Raw genomic sequence first — 12,005 nt, forward strand, 5'->3', positions numbered from 1 at the left:
TGTGCTGTCACCACATCAAGTTTTAAAGACTGAGGAAGAGCCACAGGCCAAGGGATGCAGGCAGCTTTTCGGAGCCAGAAAAGACAAGGAAATGGATTCGCCTCCAAACCTTCCAGAAAGAAATTCAGGTCCTCTCACATTGTGACATTAGTGCGATTGGACCCCCGATCTCAGAACACACCCTCTGCCAGGGGCCTGAAGACTCTCTGAGAATGCACTCTTTCTTTACAAATGTTGCACCTGTGCCATCAATAAACACACGTTAGTAGAATGAACACTTGAACAAATGAAGGATAAATGCACACAGAGCTCACTCCCAAGGACGACCCTGTTCCGAAGGAAAGACGGCAACCTCAAGGTCACAGAGAAGACAGGCTCTTGAGCCCCCGCGTGGGGAGGTTGAAGCTGCCCTCAGCACCTCCTTTGAGAGGTCTGCCCTTTTGTCATGTGGGAAAGTAACACACACAGGGGGAAATGCCAGAGAAAGATGATACTGTGGGTAATTAAGCACTAAATGGAATAAGAGGGCTGTGGGAAGGTTGGATGATGAGAAACTGAGTCTGGAGAGGGTTATTGATGAGTGTGGACTTGACCTGGACTTTGCAGGATGGCCAGGACTGGATATGTCGAGTGGGAAATCGGACTGATGGAGAGTGGATTTGTTGTTTAGTCATTCAGTCATATCTGACACTTCACAACCCCATGGACTATAGCCTGCCAGGCTCCTCTGTCCATGGGATTTTCCAAGCAAGAATACTGGAGTGGGTTGCTGTTTCCTACTCCAGGGGATCTCCCCAACCCAGGGATCAAACCTGCATCTCCTGCGTTGGCAGGCAGATTCCTTACAATTGGGCCACCAGGGAAGCCCAGAGTGGCTTGGCAGGGGTTGATTATGATGAATAGTTACATGGTAGAAACAGCCCCCATCTACTGAGTTCTTCCCAAATGCATCAGCTCATGTAATCCTCCCAAAGACCCTCTAAAGTGTTGCAGAAGATATCTTGACACTTTCTGGTGTTTGTGTTCTTGGCTGCCCAGCATCTGATCCCCCTTCTCAGGTGTGGTCAAGTTCTCCCTCTCTGAGCTCTGTGTTCCCTTTCTCACACTGCTGACCAGAGGCTGCAAAGCCCAGACCCTTGCTTCCTCCATTCCCCAGCAACCAGGACATGGACATGTGAGCTGGTGTAACCATCAGATCTTTATCAGGAGCAAGTGGCAGAAATAAAGGGGACAGGGAGAATTTGTTCCAGCAGCAACACTGGTAGCAACATCTGGATTCCAGAAGCAGTAGGGCACATGGCTCTTCTTGTTTCCAGCATATTTTCTAAGCCTGATTTGATACAGCCTTCTCAGTGATTCTTTGAGCTACTCAAATCCCAGTAGAAAAGTCCTTGTATACCTAAGTTGATCAGAATAAATCCGTGTTATTTACAACCAAAAAACCCAGCTGATATAGTAGATTAAAATTATTTTATTGCAGGTTAGGAATTTGAGGCTCAGAGAGGTGAAGGGACTTGCCCAAAGTCACATAGCGTGTACCTGTTTGATTATAAAGCTTGCATTCTTAATACTAATCATGAAATGTTCAAAATGAAAATTGTATTATAGAGGTTTCTTTTGTGGATACTTCAGAGATGGTAGTTTTGTGTGTGTGTGTGAAGGATAATTAGGATAAAACAATTATGTTGCTGGAGATAGTATGTACCAGTAGAACCTTTGTAAATGGCAAACTGGAACTATGCACCAAACCTCTTAAGTGTTCAAGTCCTTTGAGTTAATGATTCCATTTCTGGATCTCTATTCCAAGGCAGTGTTTCATAACATTTTTTTTTATTAAGTGGCCTTTGCTAAGTTAAGTCGCTTCAGTCATGTCCGACTCTGTGAGACCCCAAGATGGCAGCCCACCAGGCTCCCCTGTCCCTGGGATTCTCCAGGCAAGAACACTGGAGTGAGTTGCCATTTCCTTCTCCAGTGCATGAAAGTGAAAGTGAAGTCTCTCAGTCGTGTCCGACTCTTAGTGACCCCATGGACCCCAGCCCACTAGGCTCCTCCATCCATGGGATTTTCCAGGCAAGAGTACTGGAGTGGGGTGCCATTGCCTTCTCCCAAGTGGCCCTTAATTAGATACTATTTTTAGATGCTTTTCCCCTTGGCTCCCCCACCATTTTATATCACAGACATACTATATGGTTGTTTCTGTCCTGCATTTGTATCTGTATTTTATACATTAAAAGAGTAAGATTTATTTCACCCCCAAGAATCAACTTTAGTCCCCTCATGAGCAATGATCACTCCCACTGAGAATTCATTCAAACACAAGTATCATGGATTAAAGTATGAACAAAATACCAAGCTATCATAATAGTGATGGTGTTGAATAGTTTGATTATCAACAATTTTTCCTTATCCTTTTCCATATTTTCTAACTTTTTATAATGTACTTGTATTGCTTTCCAATAGAAAAATAGTTCATGATATTTTAAAAATTTTTACTGGGGTACAGTTGCTTTGCAATGTTGTGTTAGTTTCTGCTGTGCAGCAAAATGAATCAGCTATACGTATACAAATATCCCCTCTTTCGATTTCCTTCCCATTTAGGTCACCACAGAATACTAAGTCAAATTCCCTGTGCTATACAGTAAGTTCTCATTAGTTATCTAATTTATGCATAGTTTTATGTTTTCAAGGTGGGCTACTTCCCCAAATAGGTCAGGCTGGGTCAAGGAGGTCTGCAGTTCCCCAAGGGGACAAGTGTCTGTTCCATGCTCTTTGCCACTGCCTCACTCCCTCCCTTGCTCAAAGCACTGTCCCCACTTGCAGATGCCAAATGTATTAATACCACCAAGCCAGTGTGTGGAGGAAGGGAGCCTGGAGAAGGGGAATTTTCTGTGATTGAAGCAAGTCTGCAGGCAGTTCAGAAACTTCAGTCCATCCCACAGAGGGAGGCTCAGGAACCCAGGGCAAGTCCTTTGGGCCCCAAGCCTTCAGATAGGTTTTCCAGGCTGACATCCAAGCCCATCCTGGAGAGAGGCATTCTGTCGATCACACTGCTGGGGAGATAATGGATGTGAACACCCTCCTCTCCCTGGTGCTGTGTGATCTTGTACAATGACACGAGCAGCAGAATGGGCATGATCAGCCAGCAGATACCGCCAAGACAGGGCGATTGCTTCTAATGCAAGCATCATGGCTGCTGCAGGTCTGGTCTGGCCAGCTCTAGAAGTCAGTGCTTTGAAATATTCTTTAACATCCCAGGGTATTAAGTCCCTTCAGATCCAGGAAGATACACCCAGAGCCCCACTCAGGACAGGGAGGAGCTCTGGCCCTTCACCTGGGCATATAGCCTGAGAGCAGGGAGACCTGAACTGTCTCTGGCCAGGAAGAAAACACCTGCTATGAATTGAGTGTGTCCCGTGAAATGTGTTATGTTGAAGCCCCAATCCCCAATGTGACAGTATTTGGAGGTGGGGACTTTAGGAGGTAATTAAGGCTAAAGGAAGGCTTAAGGATAGGGCCCTAATCCAAGGATTGGTGGCCTTATAAGACAAACCTCTCTCTCTTCCACTGTGTATGGACATCATAGGGAGACCAGGAAGAGAGAGCTCTCACCAGAACCCAAATCCTGCCAGACCTTGACCTTGGATGTCCCAGCCTCCAGAACTGTGAGAGAATAAATCTCTGCTGTATGAGCCACGCAGTCTGGGGTAGTTCATTCCAGTAGCCTGAGCTGACTAAGACGATCTCTTTCTCAAGGGGGGACCTGTGGATAATCCCCCTCCAGCCACTCAATGGGCCACAGAGAGAATTTTCCCAACTCATCCCCTCCTCTGTGCCTGATCCTTTGCCTGGACCCTCCTCCATTCTCACTTGGAAATCCCTACAGGTTCACTCATGCACTCATTTCATCAAACTGTTCATTCATCCTTCCCCTAATACAGGTAGCCCCTTGTTTTTGGAGGTTCCCTTTATACCTCTTCACTTTTACAAAATTTCAAGAGCTCCTTATTAATACGTGTGTGTGGGTGTGGGTGCACTCAGTTGCTTCAGACGTGTTTGACTGTGCAACCCCATGGACCATAGGCCACCAGGCTCCTGCATCCATAGGATTCTCTAGGCAAGAATATTGGAGTGGGTTGCCATACCCTTCTCCAGGGGATCTTCCCAACCCAAGGATCGAAGCTGGGTCTCCTGTATTGCAGGTGATTCTTTACCACTGAACAACTGGGGAAGCCCATTAATATCTATTGCTGCCTAAGAAATGACCCACAAATGCAGAGGCTTTAAACAGCACATATTTATGACCTGTGTCTGTGGGGCAGCAGCTTGGGCTTGGCTTAGCCGGGTCCTTGCCTTCAAGGTCTCTCACAATCAAGGCTGCAAGGAGATCACTTTTCCAAGCTCAAGTAGCTGTTGGCAGGTTTCTGTTTTTTGAGGGTTGCTGATTGTGAGCCTTAGTTTCTGGCTGGTTGTCACCTTCAGTTTCTCTCCACATGGGACTTCCCAATGTGACCAGTGGCCTCATTGAAATGTGCAAACTAGGAAGGCACCAAGAGTCTGCCAGCAAGACAGAGTGACGCAGCTCATCACCTTTATCACAGTTGGAAGCAAGTTACTCATGCTCAAGGGAATCACAGAGGTCTCTGAGAGGCTGCCTCCTACAGTCAGGATGGCGCAGCAGCAGAAGGGTGGAGGCAGGCAGGTAGAGACCCCGAGGGCTTCATAAACCCAGCCAACGAACCAGGGCATTGTCATGTAAGAGATGGATTCTCCTTCTTTTCTTTTAATGCACCTTTCGGTTTGGTTTGGTTTCTCAAAGTGACTTTAGCCTGCTTTGCTCCCTGAAACCCCTTCTTGGAGTTACACACACCACACCTTCAGCCCCCTTCTTGTCTCCATTCCTGAACTGGTGTCAGTTCACATGTCATTTAGAAACATCTCAGTAAGATTTGCACAGGTACAACTGAACTCTACTCAAATCCCCTGACCTGACCACAAGCAAGGGACACGCCAAAAAATATCAGTGAGGCATCAGCAGAAGGTTGCTTTTGGCTGTAAGGAAAACCAGGACAGATGCGGAGACCAGAGGGAGTGGTCAGGCCAGGCTGGAACCCTCCTGGGGCCCAGCTCTTACCACAGGTTTCCAAGTTGTTCCCGAATGATGGTGCTGCCAACAGCACTCAGGTGCTGCAAATCTATCAACCTCCCTGCTGTTCAGAGAGCAACCCCCCAAAAGTCCAAACTTCCAAAACCGCAGCCAACTTTCCCTGAGGAAACAGCCTAAAGTCATGATTCCCTAATTGCTGGAAAAGTCACTTGATTACGGTTGTCACCAGGATGACAGTTCTTTCTTTTCATCTAGGTTGAAAAATGGCCACCGTTCTAGCTGTTAGCGGTGTTTACTGGCTTCCTTACCTTGATCAATTTTCCTGCACACGTAAGAGAGTGTTCTTGCCAGAGCTCATTTCTCTGTGCTTAATAAAGCATTTTATGGGCTACTTTTTTGGCCAAAAGCCCCCGTCCTCCACCCTTTGATCACAGACTCTGCACATACAGAACTAGTGTCGAGTAAGCATTACCTGCCCAAGTGTCACCAGCCACATCCAAAACGCAGCCTCCCAGCTTCCATTCAGGAGCCCTGAGGACTTCTCCTTGCCTGTGACCCTTAGATCCTTTTGGCCTCCATCTTTGCCCCACCTATTATTAATTTCCCAGAAAAGGAAAGAAAAGCACCATCATTGCTGGATTCTGATATTTCCCCCCAAGTACTTCTCTCCATCACACTCAACGGTTACTGCACATCCATTTGGAGGATGGCCACCTTTTAAAATGAATGGTGACAAGTTTCCAAGTGCAACAGCTTTGATGTCTCGGCCAGAGGACATCTGCTCGCCTGTTATGACATTTTTACCTTGTAGGTTTAGGCCAAAATTGTCCCCCTGGTCCCTGAGCCCATCTCCCTGCTGGAGTAACACTCCTCCTTTGTTTCCTTGGCTTCACATTCTCATCCTCTCCTTCCAACACTTTCACTTCATCCCTCCATGTCATATTTTACCTTGGACCAAGAGACACGCTGCAGCTGACAGTCCATCGTGTTGCCTTTGAAGTATGCTGGCTCTGGGCTAGGCTCTGGCTGGAGGCACAGCTTACTGGAATTACTTAGAAGTCTTCTTTCCGCTTTGTCTCCTTCCCTGTTTATTCGTGGAGGAGAATATCCATGATCAGGAGGGAAAGTATGGTACAGTCAGTTCTCTGTGTGAGTCAGCGCAGGACACATTTTCTCGCTTTCTTCCCTCCAGCAAAAACCGATAGTGTTGACCGAAGCCCGCCACCCGCTCCCTTCATCTCCAACTTCATCCCCTCTTCCTGCCAATTCCAGCATCTCCCCTGCCTGGGAGAGGTGTTGAGGTTTAAGTCGGGGGTTAGCCACCTGCCCAGAAGACCCTGTCCAGAATTGCTGCCCACAGTAAAAAATTCTTGTGATTTCACCTAGTCCCCCTGCTCCCTTTGCAAAATACAGGGTTACCAGGAGATTTGTTTAACTGCTTTAAAATTATGATTTGCATGCGGGAAAGCTGGGAACAAAAAGCCCCTGTGTGTATAAAAATGCCGCATATGCCTTTGTTAGAGTCCTTTCCAAAAAGAAGTGTGAGCTGACAAATAGCCAGGGTGCCTGAGGGCTAAATGAACTATTAGGTCACCTGATGGTCTTGCGAATAAACCTCATCTGGAACCTGGCCTCCATTCCCCTAGGACACCTCCAGACCGACGCTCGTTTCTCTGCAGGTTATGCCTTAGTCTCCATCAGGAGGCTCTGCAGCCAGGACGCCCTACTGCAGGGGACCACAAAGATGAGCAAGAGGACCATCTGAGGATATGGTCAGCGGGTACACAGTGCTAGGCACTTACGAGGACTGCAAAAATGTTACTTGGTGAGCCATCTGTGCTACTGAGTCCACCAGCCCCTGGTTGCCAAGCCAAGATGAATAAACCGGAGTTCAGGTAGCCCCCGAGACTCTTGCAAACCTTAATTCAAAGAGGAAGAAACTGACAGAAAGCCCTACTCACCATCAAACCCCACCTCCTGAAAATGCTGTGTGTCGGAACAGCAGTGAGTCATAAAACCTTAGTGGGTATCACCCTGCCCTCTCCTGGAAGTGGAGTTCTGGAAGGCAAGGAGAACGCCCACGATCACACAGCAGTCTTTCCCAGATGGATTAAGTCTAAATTTCAGGGCTTCGCTGAAGGGTCAGTGATAAAGAATCCACCTGCCAATGCAGGAGACACGGGTTTGATCCCTGATCTGGGAAGATCTCACATGCCTTGGAGCAACTAAGCCCATGTGCTACAACTACTGAGCCTGTGCTCCGCAACAAGAGATGCCACCGCAGGGAGAAGCCTTCGCACCACATCTGGAAAGTAGCTCCTGCACGCCGCAGCTAGAGAAAAGCCTGCACGCAGCAATGAAGACCCAGTGCACTCAAAAATAAATTAATAAAATAAAATTTAAAAAGTCTGAATTTCAATCTATGACTTTCAGTCACTCAGATGCAGGCTCTAACAATGGCGTTCCTCAAGGATTTGCTAATAAAAATGAAGTCGTAATTGTAAAGTCCTCCTTACCAAATAACACTCAGAATGTTCTGTTCAAAGTACAGTGAAGCAGAGTGTTACACCACAGAGACCCCCAAAGCCAGCGCATGGGCAACTGAACCTGGCAGCACTGCCCCCTGCCCCCAGCACCCACCACCTCCACCGGAGCCCACACCGTGATCCAAGCCCCTGCCTGCTTCCTGCTTCTTGCCTGGATTTCTGCCCATGACCACCTTCCCAGCCCTCTCCCTGCCTCATCCTCCACTTCTTCCAATCCAATCTAGACACAGACGCAAGCAGTGAACCATGCAAAATGCCAACTAGATCCTGTGGTTCCTTGATTTCAAATCCCTCCATGCATCTCCAGGTGTAAGCAGGACAGAGTCCAGCCTATATCATGCCACACGGCCAGCCTTTTGTGATCTGGCTTCTGCCTTCATTTCCAGCACGAATTTCTCCCATCCCTCTGCCTAGTCGTGCAGAAATGCCTACCAGCTCTTCCACTCTTTTGTGCCTTTGCCTGTATTATTGCCTCTTCCTACAAGGCCACACCTATCTTCTGTCTCCTGAATATTAAGTCCACTCATCCTTGAAGGCCCAGCTCCAATGCTCTCTAAGGAAGTCCTCCAGCACCACCATAACTTGTAGCAATTTGTGCATGCCCTGATCACATGGCAGAATTAATGCTTATATTTCAGTTCCACATTAAACTATAAATCCTGAAGCCTGAAAACAGAACTCTGCCCAACTGTGTGTCCTAGCACATTGCCCAAGATGTAGGGGCTACAGAAGAGATGCTGGTTTATGAGAAGAACTGAGATGATTTATTAAGCACCTACTATATGCCCAGCACTAGGGTGAAATAAATGAACAGAAAAAAAATCACTGTCTTCTGAAGTTTATATTATAGTAGGATAATAACTAAATGCAGAACTATATAACCAAATGCAGAACTACATAACGGCAGCCAGTGACAAGTACTAAGGGGAAAAATAAAGCAGAGTGAGGAGATGGGCTGAAGGGAATGCTATTTTACATGGCTGGGGTCAGAGACAGTAATTCTGAGAGGTGCAGGTGGGCCTGGATGTACAGAAATAGGAAGTCCAATTAGGGGAGAAAATAGGGAAAGGTGGGGCTTCCCACGTGGCTCAGTGGGAAAGAATCTGCTTGCCAGTGCAAGAGATGCAGAAGATGCAGGTTTGATCCCTGGGTCAGGAAGATCCCCTGGAGAAGGTCATGGCAACCGACTCCAGTATTCTTATCTGGAAAATTCTGTGGACAGAGGAGCCAGCACAGTTGCACAGAGTCGGACTCGACTGAGTGACTGAGTGCACACGGCACACAGGAAGGGTGAGGAGCAGGGTCGTGGGGTGAACATGTGTTCAGCGAGTTCGAGGAACAGGAAGGTGGCCTCTGTGGCTGATGTGCAGTGAAGAAATGACCAGACCCCCATATCTGACAGGAGGATTTATTTTTTAAAAGAAATAATAAATTGGCTATTCTAGGTACCTTGTATAAGTAGAATCAAACAGTACTTGTCTGCACCAACTGTATACTGGAGTGCATTTTTATTCATCGAGTCAGAAAGTACATTGGTAGATGCCAGGGGCAGAAGTGGGGTAGGAAGCGGGATGGGACTTAGTGTTTAATGGGGACAGAGCTTAGGAAAGTAAAAAGTTTAGCAGATGGATGATGGTGAGAATTGTGCAACAATGTGAGTGTACTTAGTGCCACTGAACTGTATAGTTAAGTATGGTTAAAATAGTATGTTTTATATTGTATGACTTTTACCACAATAAAAAAAATTTTTTTAGAAGAAACAATAAAGACAGAATTCAAGAGGGTGGTTGTTTATAAAGAGGGATGGGGGAGGATAAGGGAGGAGGATACAGGTCCCCAGGAATTACTGTCAGTATTCTGGGGCTGACTGGTGGTGTCGTGGGTGTTTGTTATAGACCGAGTAAGTAAGCAGCACATGCGTGAACCAGGAATGATCGCTGATTCTGTGTCCTGGAGAGAGCCAGTCTTTCCCCAGGGGCTAAACCTTTATTCTGAAATGATTGTCCATATCCTACTTAAGACAGCCCTCTAAGTTCAGTTCAGTCACAGTCGTGTCTGACTCTTTGAGACCCCATAGGCTGTAACTCACCAGGCTCCTCTGTCCATGGATTCTCCAGGCAAGAATACTGGAGTGGGTTGCCATTTCCTTCTCCAGGGGATCTTCTCAACCAAGGGATTGAACTCACGTATCTTATGTCTCGTACTTTGGTAGATGGATTCTTTACCACTAGCGCCACCTGGGAAGCCCAATAAAATATCATATTTTGAGGTTCTGGGTAGACATGAATCTCAAAGGGACGCTTTTCAACCCAGTATGTGGAGAAAATGATACATAATCCAAAGGGCCATAATAAGAATTAAATTAAATAATGTATTCAAGGCACCTCGCACAATATAAGCTTTCTTCCTCCTCCTCCTCATTACCATCATCATCTCAGGGAAGGAATCCTGCTTCTAAAAACATTCCTTCCTGCTAACTGAGGCGACCACAAGTAAGACTGCCAAACAGGCCTAGGCTCAAATCTTGGCCGGGCAGCCTCTGGCACATTACTTAACCTTTCTGAGCTTCAGTTTCTTTATCCACACGGATGGAGATATACATGCAACACAAATGTCATTTACTGCGTGGGAGGCACTGCTCTAAAAGGTTTACGAGCCCTGTCTCAGACAATTCTCAGGACAACCCTGTGAGCTAGGTATTACTATTATCTCTATTTTACAGTCAAGGAAATTGAATCAGCAAGTATTTAAGACAGTCGCCTAAGGTCACATAGGAAGTAAGTGATGGAACCAGAGTTTAAACCCAAGCAGTCTGGCTCCAGAAGTCTTCTGAGATGAAAAGAGAATAAATAATAAAACAAATAAATAAAACATACAGCCAGCGCTCACTCGATACACAGCAGTCAGTAAATGATGGGATGGTAACCAGGGTTCCCTCTTGCAAACCTTTCCCCTCTGCTGACCTCAGGGCTGCCTTTCTTCCTTCCTCTCTCTTTCTCTCAGTTCACATGCTCTGGTTGTTGACACTAATCCATATTTAAATATCCAGGCTGCTCAAGTTTCATTCAGTGTCCTGGGCTGTCTTGCCCTCTTTTTCATCTTCTCATTCTCTCCAGTGTCTGGTGATCATGATGGCTGGGGTTGGGGTGGGGGTGGAGGTCAGCGAAGGGGAGGGAGCGGTAAACTACCTCTCTGGCAACTGGGGAATGTGGGCGGGTGTGTGTGTGTGGGGGGGGGGTGTTTCTCTCCTGGGGTAGGGTCAGAGTTAAGCAATAGACTGTAAGAGGCAGCTCAGGGAACTCCACCCAATGCGGCCGTCCACTAAACCCAGGCATATGTTTGCTGTCCTGGGCACAAAGACTCTTGAGCGATCCATCATGGAATAAAACCTCCATTAGGTTTACAGCTTCCCAGGTAGCACTGGCGTTAAAGAACCTGCCTGGCAATGCAGGAGACACAAGAGATGAGGGCTCCTTCCCTGGGTCAGGAAGATCCCCTGGAGGAGGGCATGGCAACCCACTCCAGTATTCTTGCCTGAACAGAGGAGCCTGGCAGGCTACAGTCCATAGAGTCGCAGAGTCGGACACGGCTGAGGTGACATAGCACAGCACAGATTTAGGAAAGCCACCACCAGAGAAGAAAGGAAAAATCTCCCATTGAGGATGCTGCTCCACCGATGGTGGCCAAGGCAAGAGGAGTGAGCTCTCTCCTGAGCATCTGTCTTGGACGCCCTTCCTCTTACCTTGTCCTACTCTACCCTGAGCAAGAGGCGCTCACACAGCTCAGTGCAATTTTCCAGGGCTCCATCAACCCTGCCCACCTCTGCTGGTGGTCAGCTCTGCCCTCTTCCAGTTGGTGCGGTAGGAGAAGCAGGAACCCCGCTCAGCCTGGTCCTCCTCCTGTCTTTCCCAGAATCCCAGCAGGATCCACAGAGAGTGTGAAGACTTACCCAGGATGGAGAAGTAGACAGATCCAATGAGCACTTAAGCAACTCTAGACAAATCTGTTCACTTTCCCTGACCAACCAACAGCATGGGACAAGCTGTTTCCAAGAAGTAAAACAAGGGGCAGTGCTCAGCAAATGGTGATGCAAACAGCTGGCCGCTGCTGCTCCACCCTTCCCCTTTCAGGGGCCCCATCCTCTTCCCTCCTGGGGACCTGGTGCCCTTGTGCCATGGGGAGGGGCTCCCACCCACTTAGATGGCCCTGCCTTCCCTCCTTTCTTCCTCTTGAGACTGTACCTTTCCTCACCCCAGACTTTTGAGGGCTCGATCTCATCTCCCTAACAATGGAAGTGATTAAAGGAACAAATCCCTGCTAATCTATCAACCAGCTACTGGGCTGGCTGCACCTCC

At 47.5% G+C, this 12,005-nt stretch overlaps 1 long non-coding RNA gene across 3 annotated transcripts; it reads right to left on the bottom strand.

The window, feature by feature from the left end:
- Window positions 1-1,190: 1,190 nt before the first annotated feature.
- On the bottom strand, window positions 1,191-11,703 carry LOC138985435 (uncharacterized). 3 transcript variants are annotated; one of them, XR_011462492.1, is made up of 5 exons: window positions 11,600-11,697; window positions 9,740-9,887; window positions 6,053-6,188; window positions 5,577-5,694; window positions 1,191-1,399 (listed from the first exon to the last, which is right to left on the bottom strand). It is a non-coding gene; the product is annotated as an uncharacterized lncRNA (long non-coding RNA). The 3 variants fall into 3 exon arrangements; XR_011462494.1 differs by having other exon boundaries at window positions 9,837-9,887; window positions 11,600-11,618; XR_011462493.1 differs by lacking the exon at window positions 9,740-9,887 and having other exon boundaries at window positions 11,600-11,703.
- Window positions 11,704-12,005: the final 302 nt, after the last annotated feature.

Source organism: Bos mutus, chromosome 24, assembly GCF_027580195.1.
Source record: "Bos mutus isolate GX-2022 chromosome 24, NWIPB_WYAK_1.1, whole genome shotgun sequence".
In the NCBI taxonomy this organism is placed as follows: domain Eukaryota; kingdom Metazoa; phylum Chordata; class Mammalia; order Artiodactyla; family Bovidae; genus Bos; species Bos mutus.